At 36.3% G+C, this 13,462-nt stretch overlaps 1 protein-coding gene across 3 annotated transcripts in view; it reads right to left on the minus strand.

Moving 5' to 3' along the window:
• The window catches only part of rho-5 (rhomboid-5), a 287,901-nt gene that overhangs the window by 209,501 nt on the left and 64,938 nt on the right, over positions 1-13,462 (minus strand). The window lies entirely within an intron of this gene.

Genomic DNA, 13,462 nt, shown 5'->3' on the forward strand with positions numbered 1-13,462 from the left:
AGTCCGAGCAATTTTATAACCCCATCGTATCCCTCTGAGGCGAACTCTAGGTGGGAAGGCAGAAATGATAGAGACACGTTGTTTTCCCAGCCAGTAAAAACACAAAGCCGGATATAAATTACGAGAGGAACAGTTTGCACGCATGCGCGGTGTATGTGTCGTCGGGGATCCGACGCATTCTGACGCCGGAATATGGAAGCGATGTTTCTGCTTTATCTCCGGTAACATGCTAACAGCGGCGTAATAATTGCCGGGTATTAATAATTATTAATGTCGTGGAAACGACGAGTGTTAGCCGGCCGCGATCCCTGCGTTTAATCTACGACCGCGGCCGCGGATAAGCGACCCAGTTTTCCAGGCTGTGCGCCTTGGAAACTGCGAAAGTATGGATTCGGATTTTGACGCGCACTCGCAATGCGCTTTTGATGCATCGCTGCTGGCGGACGTGCCCGTTAATTGACGAACCGTCTCTTGTTTCGGACACCGCTGCCACGCTTCCCTTTGTCACAGCGAAAATTCGTCCCAGCGAATGTTTCATCGCGAACGAACAGAGATTTAGCTGTTACAGAGACGCGGAAGACGGCTGTTTGAGATTTGATATTTTTCCGTGGATGTTATCGAATGTTTTTTAAAGAAAGGTTGAACCAAATCACGCTCGGCTGACGTCAGAATTTTCTTTGATTTTACCATACGACAAATTTCATTCGAACGTTTGAATGTCAACGAAAATGTTACCTTTCTGCGTTACAGAGGTACGGAAGATGACTGTTTGAAATTTGAGATTTTTCGTGCGCCTGATTGAATGTCTTTTAGGGATAGGTTGAACCAAATCACGTTTGGTCGACGTCAGAATTTCGTTTGAATTTGTGACAGCGGAAATTTTATTCCTGTGAACGTTTGAATGTGAATGAAAATTTGTCTGGACGTTACACGGATGTGCAAGATGACTGCTTGAGATCTTTAAAGGCTGAGTTGTTAGGTGGATGTGGTTGAATGTCTTTTTTTTTTTTTTTTTCTTTTAAAGATACGTCGGACCAAATTACGTTCGAAGGACATCAGGATCACATTTGATTTCATAAAGGAAGAAATTTCATTCTTGCGAATATTTGAACGCGAATGAAAGACGTTACAGAAACCTGATAGAAGCCAGTGTCCAAGGTTTAGAATGTTTTTGGAGATATACACGGTCTGGTTGAACCAAGTGTCGTAGCAATTAATAAGAACGAGAAACTGTCCAAACGAGACTTGAAAACGAATTCATTTCGAGATACCTTTGCAAATGTTCTTTATATACTTTGTTAGGTGGAAAAACGAATCGAGGAACGTTTCTGTCGTGCGTTCTCAGAGAGACACGATAAAACATGAACGAAGGTTTGAAGAAATAGTTCATTAAGCACCGCCTTGGAAAGAGACGAGTCAACAGAATGTTTCATTTCGACCTTGTCCCGTAGCTGTATCTCTTTCTTTCGGGAGCCCTCCGGGGTACTTTCTAGGAACTTTGTATTTGCCAAACGTACGTAGATGCATCCAAGATATATGATCAAGTGGAAAAGTAGGCGAGCGTAGCTGACGCGTTTAAATTGAAAACAGGAATGTGTGTCGAGTGTCTTAAAATATTTCAAACTCTTCGAGAACCCGTTCCAATTATTTCAATTGGCTTCCGAGTAAACTCTAATGTCAAATCGATTATTGATACGAGCACGAATAACCTAACAACTCTCCGAATAGAATGAAAAATAACTGGAATTTGTACGAAGATATTCGAGGAATTGAAACGGTAAACATTCTATTGAAAATATTCGTTCTATCTTATTTTATCTTATTTTTTCTTATCTTAGAATTTATCATTTTTCACTGAAATCAGCATGAAACTTATTATAATTATTTCTTTATTTCTTTTTCTGCCGCCTACATAGCTTGCTATTTGAGCTCCTCAATTTAAAAAAAAAACCTTTCTATTCGTTTGATACCAGAGTCAAATATTAGTTATCAATCTAAATAGTAATCAGTCTGTAAGAAAATATCTTTCTCACACTACGTGCACGACGAAAGAAAGCTTTCCATAAAATGCAACATATACATTCTGCTGTCGCTTCTTAGCGCTTGGAGCTATTGTGTTTGCAAGAGGTATGTTTGTAAGAGGCCTGATATTTCCCTGTCAGAATCATTCCAAAACGTTTCCCACATTTCCATCAATTTTTGATGCTGTTGATAAATGGATAACCATGGCTACGTCGTGCGTAACATAAGGCGGCATAAAAGCTGGGCCGAGTAAAAGAAACGGAGAAAATTTCCCTTTCTTACGCAGACAAATTTTACGATGACTGCTCTTTTACCTGTAAGGGAGAGAAGGACAATTTTATACCAGGCAACTTTCCCCTTCCTCTGTGACTGGTGAAGCAGCATCGCGAACGTGAATGCACTCACGGATGCATAGAATTTTTCAGCGTACGTAGAAGAAAGTATCCCATTTACTTTTCTGCATTCGCCCGGCGATGGCAGCTTGCATCGTGATGTTCTAGTTGCCCCTCTGGAATTACACAGATTACGACAGTATAAATTCCCCTGTCGCGGCCGTAATTGCGGCGAGTTCCAATTTCGTCCAATCTTTACGAAATATTTTAATTCCATTATATCGCAGAATATTGCTGATGATTCGATTCTTTCATTTTGTTCCTCTTCTTTCCTTTTTTTTCTTTTCTTTTCCTTTTTCTTTTTTTTTTTTACGTATACCCAATATGTTTAGAATTCCATTGTATTTATTAGCCATGATTTGATTCATCGGTTTCTTTTTTCTTGAAGTAATCATAATGTCTCATAAGTATAAGTTTCATAAATATAAAGGCATTCGGTTGGAATTCGCAGTATCGATTCAAGTGCAGTCCGAATTGCGCGGAGAAATGAACGAAATCATCGAAACGATTTAAACAAAATTCATGCTGATGCTGCACCTCGAAATATCTCGCTGTTTGCATGATTTCGACGATATACAGGCGAAATAGGTTGGAACCGGACAGCCACGGGAAAATCAGCAACAACGAGAGACATTCGAGCAAGTTAACGAAGCAACTTCTCCGCAAAACGTGTCTCGAACGATGGTTTGTTACCGCGGATCGCCATCCCGTACAAATGAAATGTGTGGCACACACGGCTGCGAATTCAGGATGGAACTCAGCGTGGAAATAAATTTCACGCCGTCGTTCCGCAAAAATATTGAAATGTCGCTGTAAAGAGATGTAGAGATGCATAAATATTTGCAAATACAGGAATATTTCTTCCAAGAGAACTTTCTACTCTCTCCTTATCGTGCTCTATTCATATTATCCAATAATATACTCGACTATCCAACATCCAAAGCTTAATATACAAAAATTGTAATATTCACGAATATTAGAAATATTCCTTCCAGGAAAACTTTCTCCTTCTTACGTTATTCTGTCCGAACGAATAATGTCCGATAACACACTCAACTGTGTATGTGTACTCTTTATCGTACTTTAGATCACATTTTAGTTTACTAAATTACTTATTCTTGATTACTATTATAATTTGTCTGTCGTACTTCTAAACGGTGTACTTCTTCTTATTTTCTTTGTCATCCTTAACTCACTTCAACTCGATTTTGCTTAAAATTACACTGATCACGAAATAGATTATTGCAAATAATAAATAACCGATGATAAACTAGTAACAGAGCGAGATAAACTACTATAGAATAATAAATACTTATGTTGCATAAACAATATATTGCCCCAGTTTGCATTCACTGGCAAGTTAGAGTTACACGTGGTCGTGAACAATGGCTAATATATTCGACTATCCAATGTTCGAAATTTAATATGCTACAGATATTTTAATATTCATTTGGTAATGAAGAGTCGAAAATTGCATAACGGGGCAACAGGAGCTCTGATTTGCATGGGATTTCTTGGACGTGACGGAACTTCGATTACAACGTTCGCCGTCACGGAACGAAATTTTCGCGGATCCGGGAGCCGATCCCGAGTAATCCGGAAATTGCAGCTCCGCCGAGAGCGATACGTCAATTCTCCGGCAAGGCAATCTCTCTGCTCGATACGCAGCCGCGACACGCTCCGTTGCCAATTAATTTGCCGGCGATCGAATTGATTTCGATACTCGACACACCGAGTTACTCTCTCGCGCGCTATGTGTATCGGAATCACCAGTCCCGAAATCTCCTACTGACGTGCACGGGACAGTTGTCAATTAATCGGCGTGCCAGCCATTAGTTTCCCTCTGAGCTATAATGTTCCTGTATACCTAGGAGAATGCATATTCCTACGAGAATGCGCCCGTATCGCGACCACTATTCAGACCACTATGCAAATCCACTACGAGACAATCGCGGAAAGTATCTGGTTCACTCCAGGGACGTTCAGACGAAACCTGACTAATGCAACCGGCTAATGCGACGCACGGATAATACATTACCACGGATATACTTCCGAATATTTTTACCTTCTAAACTGTAACGTAACATTTCGTGGGTATACGCAGAGCTCGGTATGAGTAGACTGAAGAACTTTACGCAATCTCACATTTTCACGAACGTAATTAGAAGAATGAAATCTAAACAGGGACTCGTTTCGCTCGCTAGATGTTATAATAAATGCTTTACTTTGGATATTTGATCTGTGTGAACATTTTTAACGTGATTCATATCGATATATGTTACATACATTTCTTTTTATTTTATTTTATTGCCTTATTAGTATAATATTTGCAACGATTATTGTCTTCCAAGTTTTTGAATAAATAAAAGACTGTAAATCGGATTGTAGCGTTCTCCTCTAACGTGTAAATAAAATTCGAGCTACAGAAAAACGAAATGTACCACAGATTTTGAAATGGATTTTGCATAATAGAATATAAGATTTTAATGTGATATAGAGGACAAAACCATAGTAAATGACAAAATCTTCGATCTTTTTCTATTAGGTCTCTGTTGGCGTTATACATGCCCGTAATGGAAATTTAGAAACTTTTAGCGAAATTTTTTATTTGTTTTCTGTACTTAATTCGTGTTTGGATAAAATTTGTACATTTTTTTACTAAGCCCGTTAGTTATTTCAAATAGTCAATATAGTTTCCAAGCATCGAGTTAACCAACACATGTCGATAATATTCAATAACAGCAATAATCAATCGATAATAATTATTACAATGTGATCAGGAATTTATTGTTCTCATTGCATAAATAGTTTACCCTTTGATGTTTCTAATGACGTATCTGGCACATCATGCATTTCCTATGACCAAAATATGCAATTACGCCATTGGATATCAGAGAATTAAGTAACTTTTGCCATTAATGAAATATACATTTTAATTTTAAAATGATATCAATTTTTCTCTTTTATTCTGGTATACACGTAGATTGAAATTGAATGGAAAATATCATTCATATGTAAAATTCCGTTTAATTTAATACAACTTTACGAGATTACTATCGTAATTTTATATTTAAAATATAACAATACAAAAAATCAATATCCCGATACTTTCACATGCTACTGTGTATCAAAAAAAGAGAAAACCTATTTTACCCTTAAACTAAATTAGCATTCTTGTGCTTCGTTAAAAATTTCAATGGCGCTTTCTTCAAACTTGTAAGAACTATGATTTTTCAATGCGCTCCGCTAGTAGCTCGAATAGACGTTCCTTAAATAAGAAACATATAGTTCCGAATCCGAATTAGACTATAAAGAATGCTAAATATTCATAGAGGAACTAGACTTCCGACTTCATGTTCCTTGATCCTCGACTATCTCAAATGCGAAAGAAAGTTCAGATTACCAAGACACCTAGCAGCTTCATCGCAATACATTCTAACACAAATCAGAGAAATAAAATAAAACAATAATTTGAAATTATTTCTAACATTCATTTTAATAATAAAAAAATTCTTCAAAGCTTTGTCCAGCTCTTTAAGTTAAATAGTTACGCACTTTCTAACTTATTTTGTATCTTTAAATCTTGAAATCCTTGAAAACAAAGTTTCAAATAGGAAAAAATGTTATTTTCTAATTTTGATACTCTTTCCCTGATCGTACTATGATTATTGGGCTACGCCGTATATCAGGCTTGAAACATCTGGCATAATTCATAAATACATGGTCATACGACTCGCAATACATTCGCTAAATTGCGTGATGCGGAATGGTTAATGTTGCAAACAATTTTGTAGGCATAATTGATTAGTCAATAATTTGTCAGCACCTAATTGTGAACCCTATCGTTGGCAAACATTGCGTGTTTATAGAACGCATTGCGTGTGTGACCACGCACGTAGATCGTAAATAAATGTGAGCAAACGTTCAAAAGGGGAACGTATCAAAATTTTCATATCAGCCATTAACACGTTCATTTGCCACGTTCCCAACTTAAATCTATCATTTTTCCTACGAAATTTATTTCCCATCTGTTACGAGATAAGCAGAAACAAATAGTTTAGCTATTAAAATCTTTAATCTTTGATTATTTTCATGGGAAGATAAGATTAGAAATATCCTTTGAATCTTTTAAATTTGAATTAAAAATACTCATATTTAAGAATATGTATTTATCCTCATAATATTTATGCCGGTAGTGCAATCTTCGGATAATTCTTAATTTCGAAAAAATTTAATTTAGATAATTTCGAAATAAGAAAATTGTAACAACGTGCCTGAAAAAGTTAGGATTATTTATCAGCGAAATTAGAAAGATTCTAGAAAGACAGAATTAAAAAACTCATGATACATTGAAAGAAAGTAACGAGAATTACATCGTTGTTTATCGTATCTAATAAAATAAAAAAACGCAAATTTTCTATTCAACTTAATAAGATCAACTCACATAAATAAACTCGGTACAATTTCCTCTAATTATAGACGATAGTGTCAGTCTGTTCGTCGAGCAGAATAGTGTTAACCTTTCATACAGCTTTATTAAGCAGTCTGGAAGCTTACGTTAAATATGCAGGGGAGTTTCCTAGGAACCAGCACCAACCTCCAGAGATAAATACAATGACTATGTCAGCTTTGTATTGCGGAGATAAAATGATTTAAAATTTATCGAGCTGAACGGTACTTTTATCCTCTCTGCATGGAGGAAATCCTTAAATATTTTCCCTTGCTTTTCTAGCATCCGCCCTCCGGAGGAATACTTCAACGAATATGCCAAGAGAAATATCTTTCGATCTTTCACAAGGATCTTCCGAGTTTTCACAACCGATTTCCTAACAATATTCTAAAAACATCTCGCGATGAATTAGACAGCAGTTGCGAAAAGATTTGTTATCTCGATTAATATCAATTATTACAAATTCATATCAGAAATTTATTATTGGATCGGATTTGATATTCTTGAAAACATGAAGATACTATGAAACGGCGGAAAAAAGAGATGAATAACGAAAAAATTTATTAAAACCACGATATTGGTATTCCAAGGATTTTCTACAAGTACCTGAATTGAAGAAAGAAATTTTATTTAGATTAATTCGAACTATCATATTTGCATTACGAAGTCTATATATCCGTAGTAAATATACGAAAATACAGGAAAAACTATAGGAAATAGTGGAGCAACAACATTATAGAATATAGACCAGAATATTGTAATTATAACTGTATAATGGTTAATAATTAATACAGGGTGGTTGGTAACTGGTGGTACAAGCGGAAAGGGGGTAATTCTACGCGAAAAAAGAAGTCGAAAATATAGAATAAACATTTTTCGTTTGAGGCTTTGTTTTCGAAAAAATCGACTTTGAATTTTCGCTCGGTACGCGTGCACTTTATCACGTCTCGTTATAACGGATCTCACTGTAGATTTTTAAAAAAATTTTCTCGAAAACAAAGCCTCAAACGAAAAATTTTTATTCTATATTTTCGACTTCTTTTTTCGCGTAGAATCATCCCCTTTCCGCTTGTACCACCAGTTACCAACCACCCTGTATATTGTCCTACAAACAGAGGCGAATACGAGATCTATGAAATTCTGATTCTTCCGATGACCAAGGAGATCCAACTTCGTTCAATTGATTCTCCCTTTGGGTTCTCCCTTTCAGTGAAGTTCGTTCGTGTCTATGAATCGTTTCGGTAAAGTTGCATCGCATATAATTGTGCACAACATCGCGTGCAAATAGAGGATGGAAAGTTTCGAGTACAAGGAAAGTTAAATTCGATTGGATTTGTAGTTACTCCACTGTGTTTTCCATTCGTCCAGGGGCATAGATAAATTAATAGATAAATTAACGGGTAATCGATCCTATCACCCAATTTGTAACTATTAAATAACTACTATTTTTCGTTAGAATATATCTTTCACTACTGGCAAAATCATTCGATTTATAATTCAATCTTTCTCCTTTCTTTTCTTCTTTTTTTTTCTTGACAAAAATTGGAGACTACGTCTAAGACTTGATCTAAGCGAATAATTTCTAATTCTAAATCTTTAAGTTTAATAACATGATAAACTAAAAGAAGGAATCTTTCAGTCGGTGTTTGGTTTAAAATTTTCATTTCGAAATATGTTAATCATAGTTATTACAATCTTTACTACACAAAATTTTAATAAATAATTACTATCATTAATGAAGATTTATTTTTCCTCGCGAATAACAATAATCAAATAGTTTCCACTAATTATAGAATAACAACTTTCCGTGAATTTGCGATATAATCCAATTAGAAGATTCTGTGTGTTTTTACTAAAATCCAAGATTAGTATGATTATATATAGAGAACACTGTACCTGGCAAACACCATCCAATAATGTACAATGGCCATTATTCGGTACAGTTTAAACTCAGGATATGCTGAACTATCATAGTCCGAATCTAACACAGTCCACATCCAACGCAATCTAGATCCAACGTATGCCAAAGTTTCGAGACCATGAGTATCACCCAGTCTACAACTGATGTGTCCTGAATTTCGCATACGCTAAATTTACCCGTCTGCTATAAAACGGAAGCTGTGTGCACTTTGCAATGCACTTAACTTGCAGCTTCTATGAATTCATAGCCCTCGTGAAGCTTGCGACGCGTTAATCCAAAAAGGCCATCGATTTTATGACTCAATTAACGATTAAGCAGTAAAAATTTTTAACATTATTGAAAACAATTAACGAGGTATATTCGCATATTGAACTAGAACGATAAATAAATTTAACTCAGGACAGCAGATACAAGAAAGTATTTTCTAAAAAATAAAATGTTGTTTTAAAAGAAATAATATTTTGATATTAAACTGCTTTGATTGCAAGTGACAGAGATCTTGCATCGAATATACTTCACTACTTATAAGCTTTCACAAAATGACTTTCAACTGATAGCAATTCAATAGCTTTATCTTTCATAAGGGTTAACTTGATCATCATGGTCTGGAATCCCGAAACCTAATCTCCATTTACCATTAAGAATCTTGAAGCTGACCCTTCTCTGTTCTAGATCTTCCCAGACGATACCAAACACCCTTTAATGTTTAATACGGTCTCTGCTAATCAGATTTTCATTCGTTGCTTCTACTATATACCAATAATAATTTACTACATACTAATAGTAATTTTCATATGAAACCTACTTTCATATTGATTTTACATTATGCAGATCTTCAAGTTAAAAATTTTGTAATTTTTAATGTACACGATTTTATGATAATAATAATCTAATACATACTAATAATAATTCTCATATAAAATCAATTTCCATATTGATTTTACATTATGCAGATTTCCAACTTAAAAATTTCGTAATTTTTAATGTACACGATTTTATGCTAATAATAATCTGCTATGTACGAAAAATAATCTTCATATAAAATCCACTTGCATATTGATTTTACATTAGGCAGATCTTTAATTTAAAAATTTTGCAATTTCTAATTTACAAGAATATGCGTCGACTCGAATATCAAGCGAGTACGACGAATATGTTAATAAATAAATGACTCTTCTCTTTACAATTTTTCCAAAATAAACTGGCTTTCTGGTGACACGAGTGGCACATGATGGTAGCAATAGCCACGATTTGATTGATTCGGCGTTGTAAACACGCTTTAAAAGCTCCCCAAAGACAGACTGCAGCGACACGAACAATGTATTTAATGGACCGCGAAAAAATGGTCGTTAAACGATCCTTTCATCCGCCAGGAGCCACGTTTCAGGACGTTTTCCCCGCCGATTTCTCATAGGACATTAAGGACAGGCTTGAAAAACGGCGGAAACGCAAGCGGAAAATAAATTGTACGTCCACAGGCACGATTCTTAAACACGAACGTAACCAGGAAATCGTTTCTGTTTCAAACTTTTCCTACATACAGCACGAACGATGACGAATCGCGTAATTTCTAGATTCAACCACGACCAAGGAACTTTGTTTTTCATTTATCGCGAAGGTCATTACGACTCGACGAACCCTTGGATCGTGTTTTTGGGGGTAATCGATATGACCAATGCGAAAATTGAAATTTCCTGATATACTTAATGCTCTTCAATTAGCTCGATGAGAACAGAGAAGTATAGTTATTTGAGTCATCTAAGCTCCAATACCTCAGAAGTCAATCTTGAATTTTGCACAGAATATTGAAACTTGTCGTATTTTACGAGATACCATTAATCTTTGATATAATAACGAAGGAATGAGAAGATCCCTGCGTGTATCATACATTTATTAAGGAAAAATGACAAGTGCGAGACTGAAAGGTTGTAGTAAATGAAGGTAAAAGACGGAGAATCGTCTAAAAATGGTTTCTGTCGCGATCCTCGCTTCTTAGTTTGGTCTGTAATTGTAGGTTCGGTGTGAAGCGCGTTAAAAGTCTTGCCAGGAGAATCGAAACTTTCCACTCCCGGCCTTGGAAACTTGCATTCGCGTTAAAACAGGGATGAAAGTCTCTTGATTAAGTTCCTTATGCATCGCCGCCCGAGGGCATACATTGACCGAGTGATGGAATTAAGGCTACACTGTGTCATCTCCTCCGTTGCTTTGAGAAATTTTGCATAATCACCATGTGCATTTATCAATATCGTGAAAAAAGTTGAAATGGGAGATATCTTGAGACGTATTTTGTTATCGGTTTTGTTATCGTTATCTTCGTTTGGGAACCGTGATTAGGGAAACAGGCGTACGATAATTTCATTTTTGTAACGATAATTTGAACATTTTGTAACGATAATTTCTCAAAGCAATAAATTTCAGTGACCGAAATAAGGATGGACAAAAACGTAGTCTATAACAAAATAATAAGGAGAACTGTTTTCGCTTCACTGTGCATAATTTACTAATTTACACGTTGGTTTATTCGTCGAAGTTATAGATACGTAAGTAGATTAATGAAATGGAATTAGTTCGATCGCATTGAATTTGCCGTTGCATACGCGGAATTAATCGACCCTCCCAGAACCAAATGCTCCGAACTGCGATATGAAATTTCAGAGATTAGCTTCCACGGAATACACCTGCAACTACGTATTTTTATAAAAAGCCATCTGTTTATGGATAGACCGTAATGGCGATTAGCTTCGGATGCATTTCCTATTAGTATCTTCTGTTTTAAAAAGCGTAGTCATCGTTATTAGTCTGCGAATATATATGTCGGGTTTACATTAGAATTAGGGTTAGGGGCGTGAAACGAATCTTCGTTTGGATTACACGTCGTCGTTATGCAATAGATAAGACATTGGCTAGTGCAAATACGATTATCATAGAACCGGACAAGTAACCGTGGTAATTAGATACTCGAGAAACTAATGACAATGATCCTAGGTTCAATAACGAATCCGCGGTCGACGGGATGATAGATGAACGTGCTCACAAAATCCAAGTCGGACGCGTAATATTCGCTGGTCGTAAAGGGTTACTCTTTTCATCGATGAGATCGCGAGAGAGAATGCCTTTCCCGTCCCGATGATGCCACAGAAGAAAACTATAATGGGGTGTGTCTAAGGACACGAGATCATCGGATTCGTCGAGAAAAGCCTTCGTTCAGAAAGTAAGGGAAATTGGCGTTGCTGCTAATTGGTCAATCTCCATATCGGTGGTTAGAAAAAGATGCTAGCCGCCCTCGAGGGAAAGTTGCTAGTGGGAGACGCCGCTCGTTGAAAAATAGGTCTCCCCTATTTTCCCGTAGTTGGGACAAAGACTGTTTGTCTGTTTGAAGGACTTTAGTTGGCTAAATCTTAAGATTTATAACGGGCCCTCGGGCTAGCCGAACATGTACTGCGGAGACGCATCGACATCTGGCAATCATCTTACTCGAAGAATAGGGTCTGCGTGTGGCGAGCTACGGGACAGAGACCGTTGGAATGTTTACTGTCGAGTGTTACAACTATTTCCTTTTCAAGGAGAACTATAGAATTATTCCATGCTTTTGTTACATTGACAAGGCGTTCATTCCGTGACCGCGGCTACGTTCGGCGTCTGGCTGTCGCTTCGAGCCCAAGCTCATTATTACAACTCTCGAACAATTACAATCGGATTGAATAACTACAATTGTTTAATTACAGCTATAGTAGACTCTAGGTTACAATGTTGCGGGATTAACCAAAATTCCAAAGACTCCGGTGTTCTTTCATCTCCGACATATATATGCAGGGTGGTTGGTAACTGGTGGTACAAGCGGAAAGGGGCTGATTCTACGCGAAAAAAGAAGTCGAAAATATTTTTTTTTTTTTTTTATTTATTTGTTGAAATTACAATCAATTCTCGCGTTGAGAATTTTCTGTAATTTTTCTGGCGTGGCGCCAGTCGAAAATATAGAATAAAAATTTTTTTTTTTAATTTTTTTAAAAATCTACAGTGAGATCCGTTATAATGAGACGTGATAAAGTGCACGCGTACCGAGCGAAAATTCAAAGTCGATTTTTTCGAAAACAAAGCCTCAAACGAAAAATTTTTATTCTATATTTTCGACTTCTTTTTTAACGTAGAATCACCCCCTTTCCGCTCGTTACCAACCACCCTGTATATATTATTGTAAAAATATATCAAATATCTAAGACGAAGTACAGTTTATTATAATATTTGGTAGTTGAAACAAATCTTTTTTTTTCCTTAATTAAACAAACATTTTTATTTCCTTAATTACATCAACAAGAATATGAATTTGCACAAAGAAATCCTTTCTAGCAATTACTTACGATCCAACGATATTCGAGCGTTAACAATCTTATCAAACTTCGTCTTCATTATTCCTTTCCGTGTCAATGATGCATAATAATCTATCTGATGATACGTGAAATACTATAAAATATGGGATCGTCCCTAACCGACGGGGAAACACAATATCGGTCCCAGGGACACGGTGACATTAAATTATTACCGTCGATTCCTTTGTTGGAATCCGATAAAGGCGAGCGGTGTACGTCATACCATGCGGAAGGAAATTGAAGCGATTCGTGCTATCTGTCGAATAAAGGTGGGTCCCGTGACTTCATGAATAAAGAGAAAAGGTCTGGA

Source organism: Bombus vancouverensis, chromosome 12, assembly GCF_051014615.1.
Source record: "Bombus vancouverensis nearcticus chromosome 12, iyBomVanc1_principal, whole genome shotgun sequence".
Taxonomy (NCBI): Eukaryota; Metazoa; Arthropoda; class Insecta; order Hymenoptera; family Apidae; genus Bombus; species Bombus vancouverensis.